The 12,703-nt window shown below is 37.7% G+C and overlaps 1 protein-coding gene and 1 pseudogene across 4 annotated transcripts in view; both read left to right on the forward strand.

Annotated features, from left to right (window-relative positions):
* The window catches only part of SMG6 (SMG6 nonsense mediated mRNA decay factor), a 192,648-nt gene that overhangs the window by 54,636 nt on the left and 125,309 nt on the right, over nucleotides 1–12,703 (forward strand). The gene's annotated exons all lie outside the window — the stretch shown is intronic.
* LOC118604380 lies at nucleotides 4,809–4,959 on the forward strand (annotated as a pseudogene).

Below are 12,703 nucleotides of genomic sequence, written 5' to 3' on the forward strand. Positions count from 1 at the left end.
ATTAAAACATGCATACTACCTTGCCAAAAGTCAAAAGTTATTCACCATTTTTACTCTTCTCTGAAATAATACAGAGACCATGGAATGCTTAAATTCTTCTCAGTTTATTGTTCCAGTTTATATGCCTCTCATATATTTTAATTCTTCTTTTCTTTTTAAACTGTACAAGACAAATTATTTTTATTTTAGTTTCATTTGTTTTAGTATTATTATTATTATTATTATTATTATTATTGTGTTTGTTTGGACGCACCAAGATGCTCCTTTCTTTTTATTCTTTTTTCATTTCAGACCTTCCACCCAGGATCATTTTCTTTCTGCCTTAAGTATATTTTTTAGAATTTATTTAGTGAAGTTCTTTTGATGACAAACCTTTTCATTTTTTTTACTTGTCTAAAAAAGGCTTTATTTTCCCTGTTCCTAGAAGATCTTTTCTTGGTATGTACTGAGAATAGAACTCTAGGTTAACAGTTACTGTCTGTCAGCCCATTTGAGATACCGTCTCTGGGCTTTCACTGTCACCGATTAAAAGTCAGTTATCGCTCTAATTGTTTCTCTCTTAAAAGTAATCTTTCTTTTCTCTCTGGGTGCTTTTTAGGATTTTTAAAAACTTTGATGTTCAGCAGTTTTAATGATTTGTCTAGGTTTGTATTTGTTTATTTTTTTCTGCTAGGGATTTGTTGGGCTTTATGTATCTGTGAGTTGGTTTAAGCAGTTTTAGAAAATTTCTTAGCATCTACATCTTTTTTTAAAAAATAGTATACCTGCCCATGCTTTTTCCTCTCCTCTATGACTGATTAGACAGACATACATTAGACCTTACTCAGTCTTTAATGTCCTTTAAACTTCTTTCATTTTTTCTGACTTTTTTTTTTTTTTTTTTTTGGTGCTCCATTTCAGATCATTTCCTTAACTGTGTCTTTCAGTTCACTGACTCTTTCCTTGGCTACATCAAATCTGCTAAATATGCCCCACCGAGCCTTGTATTTTAATTATTTTTTATTTTGAGATTTTTTTCTCATTAAATATGCCCTTTCATTATAGATTTTTATTCTCCAAACATATTTGTGAGCTTGTCTTTTATTTCTTTAAAATATATTAAACTGTTATTTTAGAGATTATGATTAAGAGGTCCTTTTAGGTGAGTTTCTCTTGTTTTTGCTGGTTGTTGCTTATGTGTCTTTTAAATTTTTTCTTGTGTAATTAAAAATTTTTTCTGTAATCAGCATATTTTCTGTGGGGTTTCAGTTGTGAGAATTTTTGGAGACCTGAGGTAAAAATGGGAAAGGATTTGAGTTCGTTTTTGTCCACAGCCTGGTGTGGCAGTCTAAAATAATTAATCTGAATTAAATTAATTACTTTAATTAAATTAGTATCTGCTTGAGAGTTTTCAGACCACTCAGATAATGCGAATTCAGACTGCACATCCTTGTGAAGGCTAGTTAGTGTACAGTCCATATTTTCATTGTAGTATCTTTCTCTTTTCTAGTTAGCCTCCAGGGTTTGATATAGTCAGTTTTCCAGCTGTCTTCTCAAGGGGCTGAAGGTTATTTCTGATTCAGTGTACTTTGAATGTAGCTCTGTGAGATCCCAGCTTTATAGCAGAAATCTTGGGCATCCATTTAGGTTGATTTGTACCCATGAAGCTCTGGAAACTAAAGCTCAAGTTCATCAGATAGCAAATGTTCCTAGAGAAAAGGCTGGCTACATTTCACACTTATATCTCTAGCTTCCCATTTTTATTCAGTCCCTGACCAGAAGATTCCTTTTAAATTTACTGCCTCATCAGTGCTTTCTAAAACGATTTTTAAAATACTTTTTCTAAGGTACTTTGCTGTTTTATTGGGAGAATAGATCTAGGTCCTAGTCTGCCTGCAGTATTACTAAAGGAAAAGCTGTGATTCCTTCTTTCTTTTTACCATCAGATTCAAGCATTCTTTTGGCTTTGCCTGTCAACAGTGTAACTAGGTACCTTTATCGAGGGTGGCAAGAGCCATGTAGGCTGCTCTTTCAAAGATTAGCTCTTTTTTCAGTTCCTACAGTCTGGTTTTATGGCAGATGGTATCATTGGGATTACATTTTTAAATTTTTCCAAGAGGTGTTCAAGGTATAGGCCATTGGTCCCCAACCTTTTTTGGCACCAGGGACCGGTGCTCCTATGAGAATCTAATGCCTGATGATCTGAGGTAGAGCTAAGGTGGTGATGCGAGCGCTGGGGCTGCAAATACAGATGAAGCTATGCTCCCTTGCCAGCTGCTTACCCCCATGCTGTGTGGCTGGTTCCTAACAGGCCATGGACTGGTAACAGTTTGGAGGTTGGGGACCCCTGGTATAAACTACTTAGAGGACTAATTGAGTAGAGAAGAAAGGCAAAGGGGTGGGGGGAGGGAGGTTGGCAGCTGAAATGATGGAAGCTATTTCTTACTAAAAGGGTATTAGCTGGAGATCTGGAAAAAAGGGCTCTCTAGGTTCAACCACATTGCATTACGTATCTGGTGAACCTTATTGACCCATAAAGTCCTTTCCATTAATCAGGATGCTCTGTGCTTTTGTTCTTGACTACTTCTGTTCTTAGAACTATTTGATTTGTTTGTGTGTCTCAGTTTCCTTTTTAGAAGGCAGATTGTCATAATTTAGGAATTTACTTACTATAATTGGGATTTTCTGGCTTCTTTAGTCCCCTCTTCAGACATCAGACTCCCATCTTGAAACTTATTCCAGAAAATGCCCATGTGATCCCTTGCCCCAAGTGCCAACAACAGATGCAGCAATTGACACGCTGCAGGGAATTTCCAACTGCTGGGCAGGTTTCTGAAATCCAGACACGTGCTGTTCACACTTTGGCTTCTGAAGCAAGGATCAGCGGTTTAAAGAGGGGGAGGGGCTGGCAGGGGGCTGGAGAGTAAAAGGTCTTATAATGCCTGCCCAGGGCTTAAGGCTGTGTCAGCTTTCTTCTTCCCTTCTCCAGCTGGCGTTGGCAGGGTAGAGTAAATCACTGTAGAGTGGTTATGAACTGAATTCACTGGGGGCTTCTTTGAGGCACACCTGTGACGTCAGCCTGTTATCATTGCTTATTCTGCATAACCTCCTCTTCACCTCTCCCCTGAGAGAGGGTGATGCCCAGAACTCATGTCACAGCAATGAACAGAGAGAAAGAAATGTTTGGTAATCATTATTTTGAGATGCCTACGAAGGACACATTGCAGGCCATTGACCCATTCTTTTTTAAGATTCCACATTGAAAGAGAAAACCCTCTTTGCAAACATAGCCTGAAATATCCCTTGTGGAGAAAACTTTTTAAACATAAAGAGAAAGACAATCCACAAATTAAATTCCTAAGTAATCTCTTTGTTACCTCTACCTCCCCCCACCCCCAACACATTTTTCTCTCTCCCTTTCCCTGCTTCCTTCTCTCCTTCCCTCTCTCCAGCAGTGAGTCTTTTAAAAGTATTGGATCATGCCACTCTATTCAGAATCCTCCACTGGCTTCTCATTTTACTTAGAATAAAAGCCATAGTTTTTACAAGGCTCTCCAATATAGAACTCCCCCTTCTCCCCACCTCCCACATTGCCTCTCTCTGACCTCATTCACTACTGTTCTTCTAGCTTATCTTAACTCTGCTTCACCAGACTGACCTTTTTGCAGGTCCTCTGATAAACCAGGGATTCTCCCACCTTTGGACCTTTGCATTAGCAATCTTCTCTACTTGGAATGCTCTGCCTCCAGTTATCTGGATGGCAGATACCTCACCTCCTATAAGTCTTTGCTTAAACATTGCCTCCATGAGTCCTACCCCGATGATCCTATTAATACTGCTGCACTCTCACCCTATACACCTGATCTCTCCTATCCTGCTCTGCTTTCTTTTTTCCTAACACTTAATTTCTAAATACTAGATAACTTATTTTGTGCATATGTTTATTACTTACCTTCCCCTGCTAATACTTTGCAAAAACGTAAGCTCCCTGCAGATAGGGATCCTTGACTTATTTTATTCGCTGATGTATTGTAAGCATCTAGAACAGTGCCTAGTGTGCTCTAAGTTCTCAATAAATATGTTTTTAATTGGGCTCAAGTCAAGAATAAAGTTTGTCAGCAAGTCTGTCTGGGCAATGAAGATTGGATGGCAAGGCCAAGGATATATGTTATCTGGGTCATAGCTCATACTCTTACTGTCTTTCCTTGTTTTTTTGTTAAGGTAATGTTTCTGAAAATATAATTTTCAAATGCATATTTTGTATCCTGGTATTAAATTAAAATGTTAGGAATGCCTTAGTATTTTGCGTTAATCCTGGAGTGAGTGTCTTTGGGGCTCTGGAAAGCAAAATTTCTTTGAGAACAGCATAAGTTGTTTTTTTCTGGCCTCCTAAATCTTTCATTTATTCTCTGTCCTTTCTTCCTGCCTATAAATATTATTTATTTCTCTTTCTCTATTCATTTACCATATTTTTACTTTCACCATACCAGAGTAACTGTCCTCCTTTTAATGAAAACTAAATAATTTTTTTTAAAAGATTTAACATTTTGCGTTTTGTTTAGTTCTAAAAAAGTAAGAAAAAAGGTGGAAACCACCTGTAAGCCAACTTCTCAGCAGTGCTGTGCCTCCTTCCCTCCCTCCCTCACTCCTTCCCTCTCTCCTTCACTCCCTCCCTCCCTCCCTCCCTCCCTCCCTTCCTTCCTCTATGTGTGTATGTATGTATGTACTCTAGGTTTTTTTACACAGTTGAAAGGAAACTGAATGTATATAAAATGTTTGATTCTACTGTTTTCACTTATTGTAAGTGTTGAGTTATAAAATTTTTTGTAAGCTTTGCGCAGTGGCAGTGTTGTAGCCACTGAGGTTTATCCAAGGCATGATTATTGCTAATTGAAAATTCTTTGTAAACATATTTAATGGCTGAATAATGTTCTCATGACTATTTTAACATTCATTTAATCCTTACTCTGTTTTTGGACATTTTTTCTCACTTTTCTAATATTGTAAATAATGATGTAATTAAGATCTTTGTACATAAAAACTTGTATTTCATATTTTATTAGAATATATTTTTAGAAGCTCAGTTTTGGAGTTAAAAGGTTTGAAGTCTTAACACTTTTTAAAATTAAGTTTATTGGGTTAACATTGGTGCAGTCTTAACACTTTTGATATGTGATGCTGGATTCCTTAAGAAGTTGTGCCAGCTTACACTTTTAGCAACAGTGTTTGAGAATGCCCAACTACCACCTCTTTCTAGCATTATTTCTAATGTTTTATCGTCCTTGACACGATGTAGTTATTAATTTATTGTATAAATGATAGAAGAAAATCTTTTTAATGGACTTTATTTTTTAGAGAAGTTTTAGGTTCATAGCAAATTTTTTTTAATGAATATTTATTAGAATGACAAGGAAGATTGGATACAAACACATTCGTTTACTAATGCAATTCTCCCACTTGTTACTTAAGGCTAGGCCATCAAAAGGACATATATATAATCAAGAGGCAGTCAATTTTGAGTCTCCAGCTGTGATACCAAGTGGTTAGGGTCACCATCTGGGTGATCTGGTTAATTGTGTGGCAACTTGCTACTTCAAGTTCTCCTTACAACAGAAATTACTGAAACATGTTGAACGTAAGTCAATAAAAAGAAATCATTTTGAAACAGACTGGTAGATTTGTGTCATAAACACATTTGCACATGGATATTAGGAAACATTATCTAAATATCTATCTCTGAAACTCATTATTTTAGGAATTAAAACTTTTGATAGTGTTGTTGGCCTCCAGAATTAATCTTGATAAAAGATTTTAATTAGTCATGTAATACGAATTATAAAATTTTAGCAGTGTTTAAAAACCTCATTTAGTAATATCAGGGTTATGCCAGTTGTAATTTCCTATAGGTAGTGACATTGTAAAAGGTCAATATTGGTTTCTTTAGATTTAAAAAAATGCTAAATTTGTCAGTGGGTTAAACTTATTTTTATTCTTTGAAAAGGGAATAATAGGACATAGCTATATAAACAAAGTTTGTTTTTAATAAACACTGGAACTTGAACATCCAAATAAGTTTGAACTATTAAAGTTGCCCTTTTGAAAAGGCATTACTTATTTGATATTGCCATCATTAAAGATGTCTTTGGGAGTCCTTCTTGTAATGACCTTCAGAGCCATTATACAGCATGCAGCAAATTGTGTTCCATTGCCTAGGTTGCTACCATCCTTTGTTTTGAAATTTGTTCCAAGCAGCTTTTGACTGCTTCCAAAGCATATATGTCAGTTTTCACAGGGTGACAACTTTCCATGGTTATTCATGTTATCAATATGCAGGTTCATAGCAAATTGATTGGAAAGTACAGCGATCCCATTTATCTCTTGCCCCTTAAACATGTACAATCTCCCCCACTATCAATATCCAGAACCAGAGTGGTACATTTGTTACAATTGACTAACCTACATTGATACATCATTATCACCTAAAGTCCATAGCTTACATTGAGGCTCACTTTTGATGTAAATTCTGTGGGTTTTGACAAATATGTAATGACATGTACCCACCATTATAGTATCATACAGAAGAGTTTCATTGCCCTAAAAATCCTCTGAGTTCTGCCTGTTTATTTCTCTCTCCCCCTAATCTCTGGCAATCGCTGATCTTTTAACTGTCTCTATAGTTTTGCCTTTTCCAAAATGTCATATAGTTGGAATCATACAATATGTAGCATTTTCAGATTGGCTTCTTTTACTTAGTAATATGCATGTTACTTAGTAACATGCATTCCTCCATGTCTTTTCATGGCTTGATAGCTCATTTCTTTTTAGTACTGAATAATATTTCATATTTGAATATATCACAGTTTATCTGTTAACCTACTGAAGGATATCTTGGTTGCTTCTGATTTTTGGCAATTATGAATAAAGCTGCTATAAATATCTGTGTACAGGTTTTTGTGTGGACATAAGTTTTCATCTCATTTAAATACCAAAGAGTATAATTGCTAGATCATATGGTAAGGCAATGTTTAGTTTTATAAGAAACTGTCAAACTATCTTCCAACCTATCTTGTTTTAAATTGCATTTCTTTGATTATTGGTGAGAATGAACATTTTTTTTCCCTGGTTTATTAATCATTTATTGTTCTTGATAGTCTTGTCTTCTGCTTGTTTTTCTATTCCAGCTTAGTATCTTGTATATCAATCTATTTGAACTTTATAGGTATTATATATAAAGCAAGACCTTTCTATAGTCATTGGTAATTTTCTTATTTAGATTTGGTTTTTAATTGTTTTTTTAATATGTAAAGGTTTTTAAATTTTATATAATTAAAAGTGTCACTTTTTCTCCTTTGTGATTTATTCCATTACTCTTAAGCTTAAAGGCTTTCCACTGGAAAAATTTTTAAGTAGTTCTACAGTAAATTTCATTTCCATCAGCTGTAAGGAATTCCAGCACCATTTGTTAGGGAGGAGAAGTGAGGAACTTTACATAAATAATGTGACATATTGTGAGAGTAAGAACCTTACATAAATAATGTGACACATTGTGAGAGTAGATCAGCCCATTTTTATACATTACTTTGGGTGGGGTAAGGTTGGAGTCATCATGGACTACATTGTCAGGGTCAGACCTTTCACCTCATCTCACCTTAGGTGACAGCTTGCCAGCTAGGAATAATAATAGCTTATGCTTGGAGAATAGCATGGATATGTAGGTAAGTGGTCATGTTGTCTTGCCATTTCATGGAGGAAAGAGCCTGGTTGCTTTTTGTGGCTATTTTATTTTTCACTAATGAATGAATTGTCTGTGTAGAATGTTATTAAGAAAGTGTGTCTTTATATTAAAGTAACAGCTCTTAGAATAAACCATCTGTTGAGCTGAACAGCAGGGGAGTAAGGCAGTGCCAGTGCGGGGCCCACAAGCCACCATCTCATGGAACCATACTCCGCCAGAGACATTTGGATAATCTCTCATGGCCCTTTTCATTGTTAGTCTTGGCTTTGGAAGCACTGTAGCAGCATTACTGCTGAGTAAATCAGTACACCTGACTATCTTGGACTCAGAGATGTTCAGAAGGTAGAGTATAGATATCTCTGACATTTCTTTGCTTTAAGGAACTCAGAGATACAGGGATAGAACAGATGTATGCTTCCCAGTAAGAGGAGTAAGGTCATGATGTTTCTGTTTTCTGGGTGATTTCTGGGTGACTCTTGGGATGGGGTCAGCTACCAAAACCATGATCTCTCCTTTCTCTGCAGGCTATGTGGTACCATGATTATAAACATTGCAATCGATCACATTTTTATAAAATAATATTATAGATACATTCATAAAACTTAATCATGATTCTCTAGGATTGTGGAATTATGGACATTTTTAATTTTCTTCTTTTGTTTTCTCTCTGTTTTTGTAGTTTTCTGTAATCATCACAGTATTTTTGTAATAAGGAATGTATTTTTAGAAATGTAATGATAAAAAATTATTTGAAGTTAGATAAAGATAGGTCCTAATTCTGGTTGTGTTATTTGCTATATCATGCAAGTTACTTAACCTCTTCTAAATCTGTTTCTACATCTAGTACCTTGTACATAAAAGACATTTAAGAAATATTTGTTGAATTAAACCTCACCATAGTATGTTTACCACTGATTGCTGGTATTTCTCTCCTTTCCTTAAGAGAAGATTCTATTTCCTCCCTTGACCTCGAATTTCAAACAAAGCAGCTTTGGTTTTGAGGGTTTACTAACTGCTTTGTTTTCTGTTGACATTACTGATTCTTTTCTCTTTTTTCATTCCAGAAGAACCAACAACCTGATAGACAAACTAGAGAATATTCAGCTATTCTAAAAAATGCTATTATTTTAGCTTCATAAAATGCACAGGTTCCTTAACGAGATTATGTGCTCCATGAGAACAATAGACTATATTTTATTAAATCTCTAACAATGTTTAAGGCTGACTTCAAGATTAGGTACTTAATAGTGATTGGTTAACATATCATGGTCTGGGATTGTATAGAAGGAGTTTACACATATAAGAAATTAACAAACTGTTAATTTCTTTAAAAATTAATGTCTTTTTTGCAGCTAAGCAATTTAGCTCAGTAAAATATTAATGTTTTTTTAAAAAATTCTTTTAAGACCGCCTTATGCAAACTCCCTGGTGATAAAGCCATCAAAACGCACTGATGATAATGCTACCATAGATTGCTTTGAGAAACCAGGGTTAAAATCAGACATATTTCCCCCCTTTTTTTTCTTAGCTCCGAACTATAGGGGCCCTCTTTCTCCTTTGAAGACAATAGGAAGCCAAATTTGTAAAGAAATTCCCATTAATTAACTAACGCTTTTTAGCCCAAGGATGCTTCTTTTCAAGGGAGACTGGAGCCGCTCATTTAGTCATTGTGGTACCTGCTTTCAGAGTTTTGCCGTTGCTTTGAGGCCCTTAAAGGCAAAGAATGTCCTATTGGATAGTGGTGGAAAGGCCTCCACATATGTGTGCTGTTTCTTTAAAAGAAAGTCTAGCGGAAGTGATGCTGTAGGGAACATCTGCACTTAAGGCTGAGTGGAGAGCGCGAGATGCGCTGCAGCTGGTGTAAGGCCCTGGCAGGCTGAGGCGCTGCTGTCTATTGGGGTTTACTTCTGTCTACATTGAAACATGGCTTGGGAGGGGGTTGGTGGCCTGCTGCCAGCCTCAGTTAGCCTGCCCTTCTCTTTCCTCTTTCCTCCTCATCCCCCTATCCCCACCCCAATTCCCCTCCCTCATGCTTTAAAGTCACATTTCCAGGCCAGACGTAGAATTAATCTCTGGGCACTTCACATTGCTGGCAGCTGAAAGCAGGATGTGGGATCTTTTTTTTTTCTTTCTTTCTCTCTCTCTGCGTCTTGGCTGACTTTTTTACCTCTCGAAGAATTTGGAAGGCCGTGAGATTCCCCCCCCCCACCCCCAGTACTGTGGAGTTTTTCAGCACGCTGATCACCCTGCTGCGGCTTCACCCTAATAGACTTCATATGTTGATGCAGTTGACATCAGTATCAAACTATTTTACATGTGATCTGGTGTATTTCCTGAGGAAATCTGCAAGATATTTATTAAGAACTAATAAAATAAACCTCTCCATGAGTTTTTAGGTAGTTTTCAATTTTTCATGTCTCTCTCGTTTCCTCTTATCAATGAGTTGCTATTTTCTCTCTCTACTCTGACCATTGCAAAAGGAAACAAAAATAAATGTTTTAAACTGTTCCTGAAGGGACAGAGAGAGAATAGTTCTGCCATGATGTATCAGCCAGGGCTGTATTTTTAGTGCAGCAATGTAGAAACTAAAAATATCCTGTTATAGTGGATCCTTTTTATAGGTCTGTGTGTGTATGTGTGTGTTTATAATGTTGTACGCGCAAGTGCCTTTGTGCATCAGCAGCCGCTCTTCCCATTACAGCTGGACTCCATTAGTCCTTGAAAATTAATGTAATCCCAGTTAAGAAAAAAATTAATTACTCTACCAGAGCTGCATTTTATCCAAAGCTAGTGTTAGCTCCCTAGCTGGCAGCTTAGTTTGAGAGACTCCAGGGGCCCATGGAATTGTGGCTTTGGTATCATAGCATTTGCTGCTGTGTTTTTCCTGTCGAGAGCATTCCTTAGTTCTTTAGGGTTAAACATGTGGCATGCAGAGAGTAACTGCAAACCTCTCTGCCTCAGTGAAATACCATGTTCCAGTCTGGTCATCCCCAAAAGGGATGTATGCCACAGGTTTAACTCACCTGCCATAGCAGGGTTTCTTATCAGGATTCTTTAAAAAAGAGATTGTTTGGCAATAATGTTCTCTGGAGCAGAAATACTGCTTATCAAAGTCCACAAAATGCATGGGATTTGCTAGGGGAATTCTTTGTGGACAATTAAGAATGACAGTCAATGTTTTCTCCTTTTTATCTAAGGTTGGACTAGTTTGTTTAATACATACCTTTTATTATAAATGAGTGTGTCAGAGTTGACTGCTGGTTCCTAGTCAGACTTCTCAGCACCAGCCCTGGATGAGGGGCCGACTGGCTCAGTGTGTGAGTAATGTTTCCAGCTTTGTAATCAGTGTTCTGGGATGAGGTGCAGGGCACAGCCCAGAAGTTGTTGCATTCAGCCTGCCTTCATGATAAAGCTCTTGTGCAATTGCCTACATTTGTTGTTTTGTTTGTTTTTCCTCTTTGGGGGTCTAGATTGGGGTGGAAGGATAGAGTGTGATAGGTGGAAGGATGGCTGTTTGTTTCCTTACTGGTCAGCCTCTGCCAGGCTGTTTGCTGGGAGTCCAGCCTGGATCCGTCAGTCTTGGACTGTAGTACTCTTTCACTGCTGAGCTGGGCGTGGGCAGCATAGGCCTGTATAACTCGTGACAGGCCTCCCCAAATGCCATGAAGGCATGGATCCTCATGGTGCTATTTAGAACAAAAACAGAGTTAGTGCGCTTTAGTTTCTTTTTGGGTTTGGGCTCTGAGACTTCTCTGTGGACCTCATGTTCTCTCCTGCTGGTAACTCTTGGACCTCCCCCGATCCCCTCCCCATCATCCCCTAGCTGACAACTGTTTGAGCCCTCGGCTTCCTGTACTTGATCCCCAGGCAGTGTAGTTCAGTAAAAGTAGTAATTAGGCCTTTTACAAATTTATTTTATTAGCGAAGAGAGTTGGTAGGTAATGGCCCGTAATTCTAACACAGCCAGTTTGGAGATTAATAAAAAATTTAAAAAGAGCAGTTTTTACCAGAGGCGGTGGGCCTGTTATTTCGAGTTCTCAGCTGAGCCGAAATCAGAGCAGCGTGGGACCCATGGTGGACTGTGCTGCTGGGAGGATGCAGAGCCACGTTCCTTGTTGTTACAGTCTGTGCAGTGCCCGTCCTTGAGGGTGTTTTACGCTGGCATTGGAAAAAAGGAAACCTTGTTTTCCAAGAACTCTGCTCTCTCTCAGCTTGATAAGCATTTAAAAATAAAAGCTGCACAATTGAAATTGGCAGTGCATCCTCATTCTTTTGTCTTTCTGTTTATTTTTTTCCCTCATCCCTCAACATGTGTGCTGCAGCCCATGGTTATTACACCCTCAAGAATGATGGCCTGGAACTCAGCAAACTTGCACCAAGGTCTGCCCGCCCTCCCCTGTTTAAAGCTGGCTAAGGCATCAGGGCCTAGCTAGGAGAGGCCTGGCAAATCAGCCTCAACAGCACCATCTGTGGCACAGTTTCCTTTTCTCCTGAAGCTGCTGCCTGGAATTTTTAACCTCCAGAATTTTGATTGTCAGCTCAGTCTGTCTTGTTAGTTTTTGCAGTTAGCTTAATTGATTTGTTTACCTCTCCATTGGAGGAACTCACAAAGAAAGTGCTTTGGCACTAATCAGGAGCAGTCCTTGCTTTTTAAAAAGATTCTTCTGAGCTAAATTTTTATAATTTTGACCCATGGAGAAGAAAAGCTACTATGGCTTAGGCTAGGGTGGAGGTAAGTCCTGGTTGTTCAGGAACAGACCCTGTTTATGAGTTATTAATAGTGCATCCTTTTACTCTCATAAGTAAGTATTCCAGTTTAGGAGATCAATTTTAGCATCACCCTAGCTTAGATGAATTTAGCAAAAACAAAAACAAAAACAAAACCTCACTTACTACAACTTGTTAATTCTTTGTCTGGAAATGTAATTACTTTGTAGGTCAGCGCCAAACCCTGCTCTAAGCATTGCATGCAGATTCCACCAGAGTCAT

The sequence above is a fragment of the Rousettus aegyptiacus genome, unplaced genomic scaffold (genome assembly GCF_014176215.1).
Source record: "Rousettus aegyptiacus isolate mRouAeg1 unplaced genomic scaffold, mRouAeg1.p scaffold_m13_p_6, whole genome shotgun sequence".
Taxonomy (NCBI): domain Eukaryota; kingdom Metazoa; phylum Chordata; class Mammalia; order Chiroptera; family Pteropodidae; genus Rousettus; species Rousettus aegyptiacus.